General features: G+C 36.2%; 1 long non-coding RNA gene across 1 annotated transcript in view; it reads left to right on the top strand.

Moving 5' to 3' along the window:
* The window catches only part of LOC143665540 (uncharacterized), a 40,404-nt gene extending 28,857 nt beyond the window's left edge, over positions 1-11,547 (top strand). The window contains exon 3 of the long non-coding RNA XR_013167046.1: positions 11,093-11,547. This is a non-coding gene — a long non-coding RNA (uncharacterized LOC143665540). The remainder of the gene's footprint in view (positions 1-11,092) is intronic.
* Positions 11,548-13,524: the final 1,977 nt, after the last annotated feature.

Here is a 13,524-nt window from a genome sequence, read left to right as displayed (position 1 = left end):
AATATCATTTTAAGCCCAAATTAAATGACTTAATTGTGATTTTTAATTTTAGCAGCTATTCAAGTGGAGAAGTGTCTAGTAAGATTTTTATTACATAATGGAGGGCACTGCTATCAGGTAAAAAAAATGTACTCCAATTATTTAATAAAAAATAATTAATCTTATTTGTCTCGAAAGTTTAACCTTAGTTAGTAAAGTTAACACTTAACAATTCAAGTAGACTATCTTTCTATGAAAGTACAAAGTCGGTACACAAGTCCATTGTATGAATACACTGCTATACATTTAACCACTCCCATATTGATAGTTATTTATAGGTTGATTCCAATTTGTGCTCTGACTGAAATGAACATCTTAGCATGTAGGGTATTTTCCTGAAAGACAGAGCACTGATTAAGTTTATAAGTTTTCATAGAAAATGTAGAGAAGAGTTTTTTAAAATGCCACCAATTTAGGAAATACCAGATATGAAAAAAAATGTTTTTGAATTTAGAAAAGTATGGATATTAAAATCATTTCACAATTTTCTAGAAGCTACCAAGTGATTATGGCATGTAATTGTACTATAGGCATTGAAATATAGCTAACAGAATATTCCCTGATAAGTTTAGCAACCCAGGAGTTTAAGATATTTAGAAGCCAGCTTGAATTCATCTACGAATATTTATGAGGTGCTGTTCAATATCACCCATATGACATTTATTCCAGCTAAAAATTCTAAATCTGAAGGAAGACCCACTCACTAAAGTAAACTACTGAAGTTAAGTAAGATAGCCTTTTTCAGCAAATAAATAAAATCAGGTGAGTAACATTTTGGAAGTAACATTAATGTAATCTGGTTTAATACAGGGATGACCCTCAACTATTAAGAACCACAGAGCTGTTTTCTCCTTTAGTAAATGGTCCTTCTTTGCTTGGCTTCCTTGGTAAATAATCGTTGTTTCCTCTTTGATTGACAGTAGTGACTTTTAGCCAGAGTGTCTAATATGATTCCCATAACTATGTAGTCAATACATTTTGACTTCTATAAATACGCAAACATATTACACAGTCTACAAAATATAAGATCTGCAGTTTCTATGCTGAAAGGAACTACAATCCATTGCTAAATATACTAACTATGGGAATGTCCATCTTTTTTCTCTTAATGATCATAATCTTTTTTTTCCTTATATATATTTTACTGGCAAATTTTCACACACATAGAGTTCCTACATGCTGTACAGTCAATATCTCACAATATCATCACATAGTTATATATTCTTCTCCACGATCATTTTTAGAACATTTGCATCACTCCAGAAAAGGAAATAAAAAGAAAAAAGAAAAAGCTCATATATCTCATACCCCTTACCTTTCCCTCACATTGATATTTCAATCCACCCAATTTATTTTACCCTTTATCCCCCCTTTTATTAATTTTTTATACATATACTTTACCCATATATTTTACCATACCCTGGATAAAAGCAGTATCAGATCCACTGTAAAAGTTTTCATTATACAATCATCTTCAAGAATCAAGCTACAGTTTCAGGTACTTCCCTCCAACCACGCCAATACACCATAAACTAGAAAGGGATACCTATATAATACACAAGAACAACCTTCAGGATTAACTCTCCACTCTGTTTGAAATCTCTCAGCCACTGAAACTTCATTTTGTCTCATTTCTCTCTTCCCCTTCTTGGTCAAGAAGGCTTTCTCAATCCCATGATGCTGGGTCCTGACTCATCCAGGGAGTCAGGTCCCACATTGCCAGGGAGATTTACATGCCTGAGAGTCATGTCCCATGTAGAGCGGAGGGCAGTGAGTTCACCTGCCAAGTAGGCTTAGAGAGAAAGGCCACATCTGAATGACAAAAGAGGTTCTCTGGGGCTGACTCTTAGGCATAATTATAAGTAGGCTTAGCCTATCTTCTATAGGAATAAGTTTCATAGGGTCAGACCCCAAGATCGAGGACACAGCCTATTTATTTGGTTGTCCCCATTGCTTGCAAGAATATCAAGAATTCTCCAAATGAGGAAGTTGAATATTTCTTCCTTTTATCCTTGACCATCAAGGGACTTTGCAAATACTTCTTTATTCACTGTCCAAATTACTCTGGGATGTATCAGGGCATCACACTAACCTGAGAAAACCAACAAAATCTCATGCCCCATTAGAGATTTCATGTATTTTTGGCATGCAACTAAACTGACCATACAAGCTAAATTAGATAATGTATTACACAAAATATAAATTTTGCACCAAATAAACATCTCTCCTCTTGGCCTCACACAGAAGTTGAAATTTTAAAATATGGAAGATATCATTCTTTACCCTGTAATTTGTACTACATTAGTTCTACCCAGATCAACTTCATTCATATGTCTAGTTGAAGTCTGATCACTTTTCATCTTTTTAAATAGTTGCTGTATGGGGTGCTGCTGACTTTCTTTAGTGTCAGAGCTCAAGCTTTGAGTCCAGATGTCACATAAATACCTGAAGTTTCTAGGAATGACCAGGTTATACACAAATAGCTCAGTATCTCAGAATTCAGAAATAACAGTTACAACTCCTGAATATATGTGACTGCTATAAGAGCTTATTTATAATCTAGGACCCTTGACAATAGGCCCCAACCTGGTAACCCATGCTCTCGACTTCAGTTTTTATATTATAGTTAGTCCATATGAATGAGACATGATAATACTTGTCTTTTTGTTTTTGACATTTCAGTCAACATGTTTCATTCACTTAGTTGCAAGCCTCACAACTTCATTCCTTCTTGCGACTGATTCAGTAGTCCCTTGTGTACGTGCAGCACGGTTTCCCCTTCCATTCTTCAGTCCTTGTACCCTAAGGCTGCCTCCATCCATTGTGTGATTACAGGCTTTTTAATTTTATTTTATTTAGTCCTATTTTTTGCTTCTTTGTGAGTCTCTGGTTGAGCTTAGTTTATTGAGATTAGAAGTCTTACCTGAGAATAAATGAAATATTTATTATTTTTAAAACCCAGGAGAAAATAAAGGTGGTTGGCATGAAGGAGGTGTCAAGTATAAAGTGAATAAAACATAGAATTTGGAGTCAGCTCCTCTGTTTAGTTATTATGCGATTTGGGATAAATCTTTAAAACATTCTGCACCTTAGTTTCTTCGTCTGTAAAATGAGGATAATAATAATGAAAGATTATTGTGGTGATTAAAATTGATACATTAAGTATCTAGCATAGTGTGCAAATATATCTCAATAAAACTGCTTTTAAAAAAAAGGATCTGGCACAGCTCCTGGCATAGGAGGCACTTAAACAAAGACAGATATTTTTCAAATTATTAAAATCATGAATCTTTATATTAAAAAGTGCCTCTAAAAATTAGAGCCTCAATCAATAGGTAGAAATTGACTCAATTGAGGGGAAAAAATCACCAGAATGCCTTCTATAGAGAGAGTAAGATTTGATATTTCTCTAATGAATTGGTAGAATTTGAGTAAGTAATACTGTTTGCCATAAGATATCAGCCTAACTCTGTGTTTACTGTGAGAGACAAGGCTTGGTAAGACTCTTAGAAAACAAGTTAAAAGCTATGACAGTGAGTCATAAGGCTTCCTGATGCAGCGTTTCAGACAACAAACTACTCTGAGTGGGGAAGGAGCTGGAAAAGACAGGAACAAAATTGTAGAGCCCAATAGTGACTACCTGATTGACATCTTTGTGGAAACAGGGCACACACAGAAAGAGCTAAGAGAGATCTTAGAGCCAGAGTGAAGGTCCTACAAGTAAGATGTGTGATGTTCAAATAAGCACCAAGTTGTTTGTACTCATCAGATCGTGAAGCCTAGAAATTCTGTGTGTAACACACTTGTGTGGATTGGAAGAGATTCTGAAAAATAGTTTAGGAGGTCAATAAATGGAATAATATACAACAATTGAATGAAATGAGAGACACTACAGATGAAGAAGATTTTCTTTGTTAGAGAAAATACACCTTAAAAACAACTTCTGCTTTAAAGCTGTGCAGAATGATTGATGAAGATTAACAAGCTTATATGTTAAAGTTTTGAAAACAAGTAAAACGTTATAAAATAAACGTGTATGCATATTTAACGGCCTGCTTTTCTCCTCCACTGACATTTCAGTTATCTGAAATAAATCTATTTTATTATTATAAGAAAATTTTAAAATAACATCTTCAGTTCTGAAAATAGGAAATGTCTCTTTGACAGATAAAAACTCCTTCGTCAATAGCACCAGGAATGCCTCAGCAATCCCACTGCAGCAAGGAGAATGCCCACCATCAGAGGGCGTTAGGGGAGAGTACTTAAAAGTTTAGGGGGCTAGAGTTAGTCACAGGTGGTCTTGGCAGTAATTGGTCAGATTTTGTACATTAGTTCAGGTTCTGTCACAGTCAAGATTGTATTTTCAGGATACATAGGACTGGAGAGTTAATTTTAGATCCGTTTGTCTGTGGCATTGCCTTAAAATACATGGAACCAGTGTTAAAGTTTCCATGTATTTTAAAGTGTTAAAATTTGAGTTTGGCTTTAGCAAATCAATATGAATAATCCGTAACCAATATTTGGCTGATACAGTTTATCTGACTTAGCAGTCATGATGCAGTTATATTTTTAACTTTTTTATTGTATAATATAACATATATCCAAAGCAAAGAAAGAAAAAAAGCAATTTCAAAGCACTCATCAACACATAGTTAAAAGACAGTTCCCAGGGTTTGTCATGGGCTACCATATGATCCTCTCAGATTTTTCCTTCTAATTGTTCCAGAATGTAGGAGGCTAGAAGGCATAAATATTTTTTTAACATTCCAATCAACTTTTTTTTCTTTTTTGTGAAAAATAGCATAAATACACAAAAGCAATAAATTTCAAAGCACAGTACCACAATTAGATGTAGAACATATTTCAGAGTTAGGCATGGGTTACAATTCCACAATTTTAGGTTTTTACTTCTAGCTATTCTAACGTACTGGAGACTAAAAGAGATATCAATTTAGTGATTCAGCATTCATATTCATTTGTTAAATCCGACCTTCTCTGTATAACTCCACCATCACCTTTGATCTTTCTGTCCCTCTCTTTAGGGGTATTTGGGCTATGGCCATTCTAACTTTTTCATGTTGAAAGAGGCTGTCAATAACATGGGATAGGGAGGTAGAACTGTCTGATGTTCTGGAGAGGCTGGGACCTCTAGGTTGTGGAGTTATCTAGTCCAGGGACCCATCGGGAGATTTTAGATTTCTGTAAATTACTCTAGTGCATGGAACCCTTGTGGAATCTTATATATTGCCCTAGGTGTTCTTTAGGATTGGCTGGAATGGTCCTGGTTAGGGCTTGGCAGAGTATGATTGGTTACAGTGTCTAACTGAAGCTTCTTTAAGAGCAACCTCGAGTAACTTCTCGATTCTATTTGAACTCTCTCTGCCACTGCTACTTTATTAATTACATTTCTTTTCCCCTTTCATCAGGATGGAACTGTTGATCTCATGGGGCCAGGGCCGGACTCATCCCTGGGAGTCATCTCCCATGCCACCAGGGAAACTTTCACCTCTGGATGTTATATCTCATGTGGGGGGTGGGGGGAGGGGAAGGTAAGATTTCATTTTCAGAGTTGGGCTTAGAGAGAGTGAGGCCACATCTGAGCAACAAAAGAGATCCTCCAGGAGTAAATCTTAGGCATGCCTATAGGTAGTCTAAGCTTCTCTGCTACCTACATAAACTTCACAAGAGTAAGCCTCAAGATCAAGGGCTTGGCCTATTGATCTGGGTGTCCCTAAAGTTTGACACAGTATCAGGAAATTCCCTGATGGTAAAATTTAATAGTTCCATATTTTTTCTCCCATCCCTCAAAGGACTTTGCCTATACTTTTTGATTATCTGCTTAATATACTCTAGAATGTATCTAGGCATTACATTAAACTATACAGGATTAAGGGACCTGTTTCTTATTCTGGGCTCCCTGTGTTTCAATTGTTGAGTTAGATTATGTGCTACAGAAAATTTAGGTTCAGACCAAATAAACCTTCCCTCCTTTGGTCTCAAAGAGTATGTGTTGTTCTAAAATATAGGCAATGTTTTCATTACCCCTATGTTCTGAATTACTTTAACCTCAGCCTAATCAGCTTTGTTCTTATCTCTAAATACTAGGTTATTTATATAAAACAGCCTCTTGAAAGCCAGAAATAATAATTACCACTCTGGACTAAATGCATCTACTATAAAAGCTTACAATCTAGACCCCTGTTTTCTTATAAGCATTTTCTAAAGGAGACCATACCATAATTGTTTTTTCATTTGTGGCTTATTTTGCTTCACCAAATGTCCCACAGTTTCATTTACATCATTGCATGCCTCAAGACTTCGTTCCTTTTTGTAGCAGCACAGCATTCGATCATATGCTCACCATCATGCACCAATCTACTTCTCAGTCAGGGCATCCTTCAGGGTGCAGTTATTTTGCAAGTTGTGGTTTCTGTTTAAATTCTTAGTTCCTTAAAACCAAGTTACTAGCAGGACCTCTCCTTCCCCGCCTCTTACGCAACGATACTAGTTTTTTAATGATTTAATTTGTTGCTGCCATCTAGTGGGCACTTTCATTTTTAGATCAGATCTAAAAGTAGAGGATTTTTAGACCTTTAAAATAGATTTCCTGTGCTGTTGTTTTGTTACTTACACTTTCTTTCAAGAAAGCATTTTCAAATATCTTGAATCACAGTTATTTAACATTCCTAATCCAGATTCCAGTACTTTATCAGTGAGAGTTAAACTAAGGTTATTCATTAAAATTCAGTGTACAACAGTATACTTTTTTTTATATTGTGCTTCTCAGAAGAAGGTTCTACCTAATCAGCAAAAAGCAGAGAAAAGATAATTGCATGCAGGACCCTAGTCTGTAATTATCCGTCCTCTCTGCCTGTGACTACATGGTGAATTAAATACTGTGGGAAAAAAGTAAGAAGCATGTTTTACCTTCAAGTTCCAGATGTGCTCTTAAAGCTAGCTTTTACTGATATTTTAGTCCTTGCTTCACTTCTTGATCTATTTTTAAATTTGTCCAGAATGCAAAAGGAAAAAGGGGGGAGTAATTGGTATCACCCCAAAACTTGGTATTTGCCCATGTATGTGTGAAACGGGGGAGCAACATAATGAGAAGAAATGGATAAATGGTAAACGATCATTTTTTGTGGGTGGGATTGAGGGATGGAAAGAAAGAATCTTTGGAAACCCAAGCAGAAGAAAAGTGAGAGACACTGAGAAAGTATTAAGTAAATGCAGGTATGATACCATTAAATAAATGTATTAAACACAAGAGAATGACCATTGATTTAACTTGACTTAACTCGACTGTCTTCAAAGTGAGGCTAGTTTCAAGAAATTTCAAGCATGAAAGCTTCCCGTATTCTTAGAAAGTTTTTTACCTAATCAAGGTCCTGGAATATGTTACAAAAGCACTTTTCTTTATGTATCGTGGTGGTAACATAAAGAATTCAATTTAATTAACCAATACCAGAAACTGGAAGAAATGGGAATTTAATATTTATTGATCTTCTCCTGTGTATCCCATTAAATAATGCATTTGTCCTTGGTACATTTCCTTACCCTTCTGCGGCTGCGGTCTCATCTCGAGCAGGCTGACCCTATTGGCTGCAGTCTCCAGGCTTTCTAGTAACTTGCTCCCTACTACGTTTGGCCAGTGGGAGAGTAGGTAGGAAAGAAGAAACCGGGTTATTTTTCTCCTCACTCTCTCTACCTTGGCAGTTTCTTCTTGGTATTCAGTTCTCTTTTTTCAAACTTAAACGGGCCTCTGGTTTCTGTTTTCCTGGCCGGACCCTGACAATATGTACAATGTACACATATACATATATGTATATGTGTCTTTTCATTTTGATTCTGATTCCATCTTCAACTCCTTTCTGGGAAAGCATTCCTAGACACTTTGGTTTCGGGGCTCCAAAGAACCTGCAACTCCCCCCAACTCTTCATTAATAAAATTCATTGACTAACAGAGCAAGGAGGATAGAAGACGAAGGCTTGGGAGAATTGGAAATGAAGACGGAGGACTGAGAGCAGAGAAACTTCCTACTGTCAATTGCATTTGAGCTAGATTGACATGACACGATTAAAAAAAGAGTGCACAAGCGTTTTGCATATTTTCAGAATTCCATATCAGAAATATTTCTGTTCATTCTCAATCTTCTAACCCTTATATATTTGGAAATGACAGCTGAATGTGTGTGTGTGTGTGTGTGTGTGTGTGTGTGCACATGCTCAATGCACGCATGGGCCCATGAGTATAGAAAGAGAAGTCCCCTATCAAAAGTGTTTAAATTCTAGGTCCAGCATTGGCAAACACTATAAAGTGCCATATAGGAAATATTTCTGGCTTTGCAGGCCATCTGGTCTCTTCCCTACTGCTTAACTCTGCTGTTGTAGTATAAAAGGAGCTGTGGATAATATGCAATTATAGGGGCAAGATCATTCCAATAAAACTTTATTTATAAAAATAGGCAGCAAGATGGATTTGGCCCATAGGCTATAGTTTGCAGACACCTATTCTAGTGCAAAAGATGGACGTAAAACAAATAATCGCTGAACTAAAAGATTATTTAATTGAAATTTCTAGGTTGATATAAATAAGTACAGAATACAATGAGATACACAAAAGGGGATTTGACTAAACCTACAAGTTTTAAAAAATTCCCTGAGAAATCAGCTAGGATCTCAGTGATGAATAAGGATTATCTAGGCAAAGGACTAGGATATGAGATTATTATGTCCAAGGCAAGAATTTTTATTAAGACTCAATGGCAAGAAGGAATGTTCGTTGAAACATTCAAGAAACTGAATGTTTAGCCAGAGCCACATTGAAAGGCTTTAGGCCTTTTGAATCAAAACCAAGAAAATGTGATTTCTTCTGCTACATGATCCCTTCACAGCCTTTCTTTGAATCAAAGAGCAAGGGACAATCGTTTTTGCTTTTATGAGGGAAGAGCATAAAGAGAAAGGGAGAAAAAAAACATCAGCATCTTTCAGTATCTCAAAAATATCATCCAGGGCGGGCCATGGTGGCTCAACAGGCAAGAATGCTGCCTGCCATGCCAGAGGACCGGGAATCGGGTTCGATTCCCGGTGCCTGCCCATGTAAAAAATAAAAAAAAAAAAAAAAGAAAAATATCATCCAATCACACATAATTGTATGTATTCAACAAACTCTAAACATAAGCAGTATAGTTCTGAAACTAAGTTCCAATTTTCCTTGGTTAAAGAATTGGTCAAATCTTGAGACAAATATAGAAGATTGAGCCATACAAAATTGACGGCATTCAAATTTTGTGATCTACAAAATAAATTGTCATTTATATACAAATTGACCTAATAGCTGTTAGTAAGGACTATCAGAAACAGTTTGCATTCAGCTGACAAGACCAGCAGTATACCTTCCCTGTCCTACCCCAGAGGTATGTCAGCTCTCCAGCATTGTAGCATAATTTTGTTCACGGGGACCTTGATCATTTTTCCCTCTCACAAGATATCACAACGGTGTATTATACTGATGATATAATGTTAATTGGACCTAATGTATACCATATATGCATATACCATATTTAGACTTAGTTCCCCCAAATAGGAGTGCCCTTTAGCATAACTGTCCTTACCAGAATTCAATACAAGGACTCTACCAAAGTTTCCAAAAAGAGAAAATGGGAGGTTTACAGGCTGAAATAATCTACCGAAATGTGACTCCATTTCAAAGTAAGAAAAGCTTTTACTCATAATTGCAGAGTAATTTCACTCCCTGTTATGTCTTATCTGTTCATTTCAGAATGGTATATTTACTTACCTTAAAGAAATTCCCTTAAAATGTTTAAATTTCTTTCCTAAAACACCTGCGCTCAAAAGTAAATCCAAGTTTTCTCACTTACAGAAACAAAAACTGCTTGCAACTTTAAAATTACATCATTTTCCCCTTCATAATGTAAAGTACTTCGTCTTTTTTTTTCCAAAAATGATTGCAATAATATAGTCCAAGCTCTTTCCAAATGCTCTTTTACAATGTGACATTAATAGCTCTCCATCAAAAGGTGTGGTCTGTGTTTCTCCCTTTTGAATCTTGGCAGGTTTGAGACTACTAGCTCATAAAGCAAGTTGATGCCCACTATACTCAATTTTTTTAAACCTACATATAAATTCAAAACAAAATTGTGAGCAGGGACAAAGGAGAGGCTAAGAACTCAATTAGGCCCTCCTTCAATTTTGTTGAAAGCAAAGAACTGGAAATCACCAAACTTGCAAAAATAATTTTATTCATTAGAGTCATTCACTATCTCAACACTTATATTACTATTACATAGATCTCTCTTTTTGGCCCTGGAGGATTCTGCATAGGTAAGAGATGTGCCTTATTTTAGAATGTAGAAAAGAACAATTGTGAAAAGAGAGAGGAAAAGCAGCCTAGTGCCTCTGACATGATCCACTCCTCCAGACACAGGTTGGAGAACACAGGGGGAGCTCAGGGTCTGGAGACTGATTCCCTCAAGACTGTCCATATACTCCAATTTAAGGCCACCATATTGCCCAATTTTATCCTTCAAAATTACTTTAAATACTCCAGGAAGTAGCTTCTAATTTTAATCCATTTTACAGATGTGAAAGCTTGGACAAAGGCATGTGACATCACTCGCCCAAGATCACAAAACTACTTAGTGGCAGAGCTGGGATGCAGACCCAATTGTCTCTAAAGCCCTCATTCTTAGGCACTACACCGTAGGCCTTTCATATATACTGTAATTGCAAATAAATACATATAAACAATGCTTTTTTTTGAGGTCAAGTTTTGGAAAAACTGAAAACTTAGGGGAAAAAATGAATGTTAACTAAGGGTAAGGAATGTTACTAATGATCTGAAAGATTATTTGCGCTAAATATCTAATACTATGCATTCATTTAATATTTGTTTAGTTGATAGAGACGTATAACAGTGGGAGGCCTGTGTCTAATTTCTTTGGTTTATCATTTATCTTTTGGTAACAATTTTTAGATCCTATATTTTTTCAACTTGCTAAAATATTTTCTTTTTTTTACTTTTCTCTGTCAGCACATTGAAGTAACTGCCTGGAAGGAAGATATGAACACAACTCAGCATCTCACTTTCCCAACTTTTGCTGTAATATCTCATTTGTCCTACTATCTCAAGAGCAGAAATAAGGAAAGATGCAATTAGTGTTTTTGAAAGATATCAACCCCTGAAACGATGTTACTTCAAATCTTCAAAGCATTTTTCTGTCTCCTTCACTCACAAAGAAAGGAGTAGATTAGTTCCTTGTGATTTTTTTTCTCAAATAAGGAATGGCTATTTTACTTTCATTTATTTCAACTCTAATTTACTGATTTTTCCAAAGCAATCTCCCAGCAACAGTTTTTTTCTTTATTTTTTACAAACTACTACAGAAAGAGTTCAAAGTGCTAATAATCCTTGGAATTAAATATTTGAATAGTGAATTGAACTAAGCTCTCAGAGTAATGAGTTTTGCTAAGCATAGATTTTTTTTTCCTGCACCACAATAAAAGATAAGCTGGTTTTAGAATTGTGATCCTAAGGCTCATGCTTCCATTAATTTTTTAATCTGTTGTTTGATTCTTGAATTTATGAAAATATTGACAGAAAGAATCCAGAACCTGAACTAGAACTAGGGTATTCCACAGTGAAACACTTGCATCTCTGGGGAACTCATCTCACTACAATTAATATTAACCTTTCAAGCAACAGGAAACTCTATTTTCTGGTCTACTAATGGTCTACTGTACTTCAGTAGTATGTTAATCAGGATGCTCTAGAGAAACAGAACCAACAGGAGCTATCTATAAATATGAGATTTATAAAAGTGTATCATGCAACTATGGGGACAAAGGTGTCCAAAATCTGCAGGGCAGGTGCAAGTTGGCAGATCCAATGAAGTTCCTCAAAGAACTCCCCAGGAGAGCCTGACTTGCTGAAGCAGAGGGAGAAATTCTCTCTTCTGAATTCTCCTTAAAAGCCTTCGGGTAACTAGATTGTCACTCATTGCAGAATACACTCCCTTAGCCGATGCAGATGCAAGCAGCCAGGGATGCAACCAGTGAGCTAATGAATTAAGTCCACAAAATGTCCTCAAAGCAACAGATAGGCCAGTGTATGCTTAACTAGACAACTGGGCCAAATTTTTTCTTAAAAACCAACTCACAGAGTTTAGGTAAGCTCTTGTTTATCCACTTGTCTAAAATAATGAAAAAATGTTCAGTAATGGCATGAACAACATAATGGGATGAATCGCTTGTACCGTCTGCCTGCTCTTGTCATATACCCATGTTCGACTACGGAGAAAAAGAGAGGCACAAAACAGGACATTTTGACCCTGAAGTGGGAAAACAGTGTGGTTAAAAGTTTACTACATTTTATGCAGGCTCATTATTCTGTTGTTTTTAGATGTGGAATGCTATTGTTCACTAGTGCATCTCTTCTAGTTTGTAAGCTGCTGGAATGCAGAATACCAGAAACAGAATGTCTTTTTAAAGGGGGAATTAAGTAAGTTGCAAGTGTATGGTTCTAAGGCCATGAACATATGTAATTAAGGCAAGGCTATGAAAATATCCAATCGAAGGCATCCAGGAAAAGATACCTTGGTTCAAGAAGGCCTATGATGTCCAGGGTTTCTCTCTCAGCTGGAAAGGCACATGGTGAGTCCTGTTAGCTTTCTCTTCCATGACTTCCCAGGGGCTCTGTCCATTCTGTTGACTCTGTCAGTTCTGGTGGCTTTGTTGCTCTAAAGCTTTTTCCCAAATGGTTTCCTCTAAAAAGACTCCACTAAGCAACCCCACCTTAAATGGGTGGAGACATATATCCATGGAAAAAACAAAAAAATTCAACCCAGCAGTACTGTATGGGGATTAAAGGACATGGCTTTTCTGGAGTATATATTAGCTTCAAACCAGCACAACATACAAAAAGACAATAAATCTATTTGGCTATAGACAATGTAAATATAGACATATTGCTTATTTTTGTTTCTAATTTTTGTCTCTTTATGTTCATAACTCTGTTCTAGATTGTCAGAACGTTGGTCTTGGAATAAAATATACTGCTCTGCCACTGTAAATATTTAAGACTTCTGACCTTCAGTTTTCTTATTGATAAAAGGTGGAGAATAATGCTGACTATGACTTTGTATTGGGGATGAATTGAAATTAACTATATAAAAAGCCCATTAGAGGGCAAGGCACACTGTATGTTCTCAGTAAATGATGATGATAGTGGTAATTAGTAAGATCAAGTAGAAAACCATAGGTAATACACTTAGTGCAATATATGGCACAGAGTAGGGGTGCAATTTATGTAAGGTGCTATTATTAATCTAGAAGAAGGAAACTTCCTGTTCAAATTATTTAAGTTGGACTCAGACAGTACATCACATATGAACCCATGTGTCAGTAATCACTGTTCCTCTCCAGCAAAAAAGAAAAGGAGCTCTACTCTTCCATTTGCCAATTCTC

The sequence above is a fragment of the Tamandua tetradactyla genome, chromosome 21 (genome assembly GCF_023851605.1).
Source record: "Tamandua tetradactyla isolate mTamTet1 chromosome 21, mTamTet1.pri, whole genome shotgun sequence".
NCBI lineage: Eukaryota > Metazoa > Chordata > Mammalia > Pilosa > Myrmecophagidae > Tamandua > Tamandua tetradactyla.
This window is presented reverse-complemented; position numbering and strand designations above follow the sequence as displayed.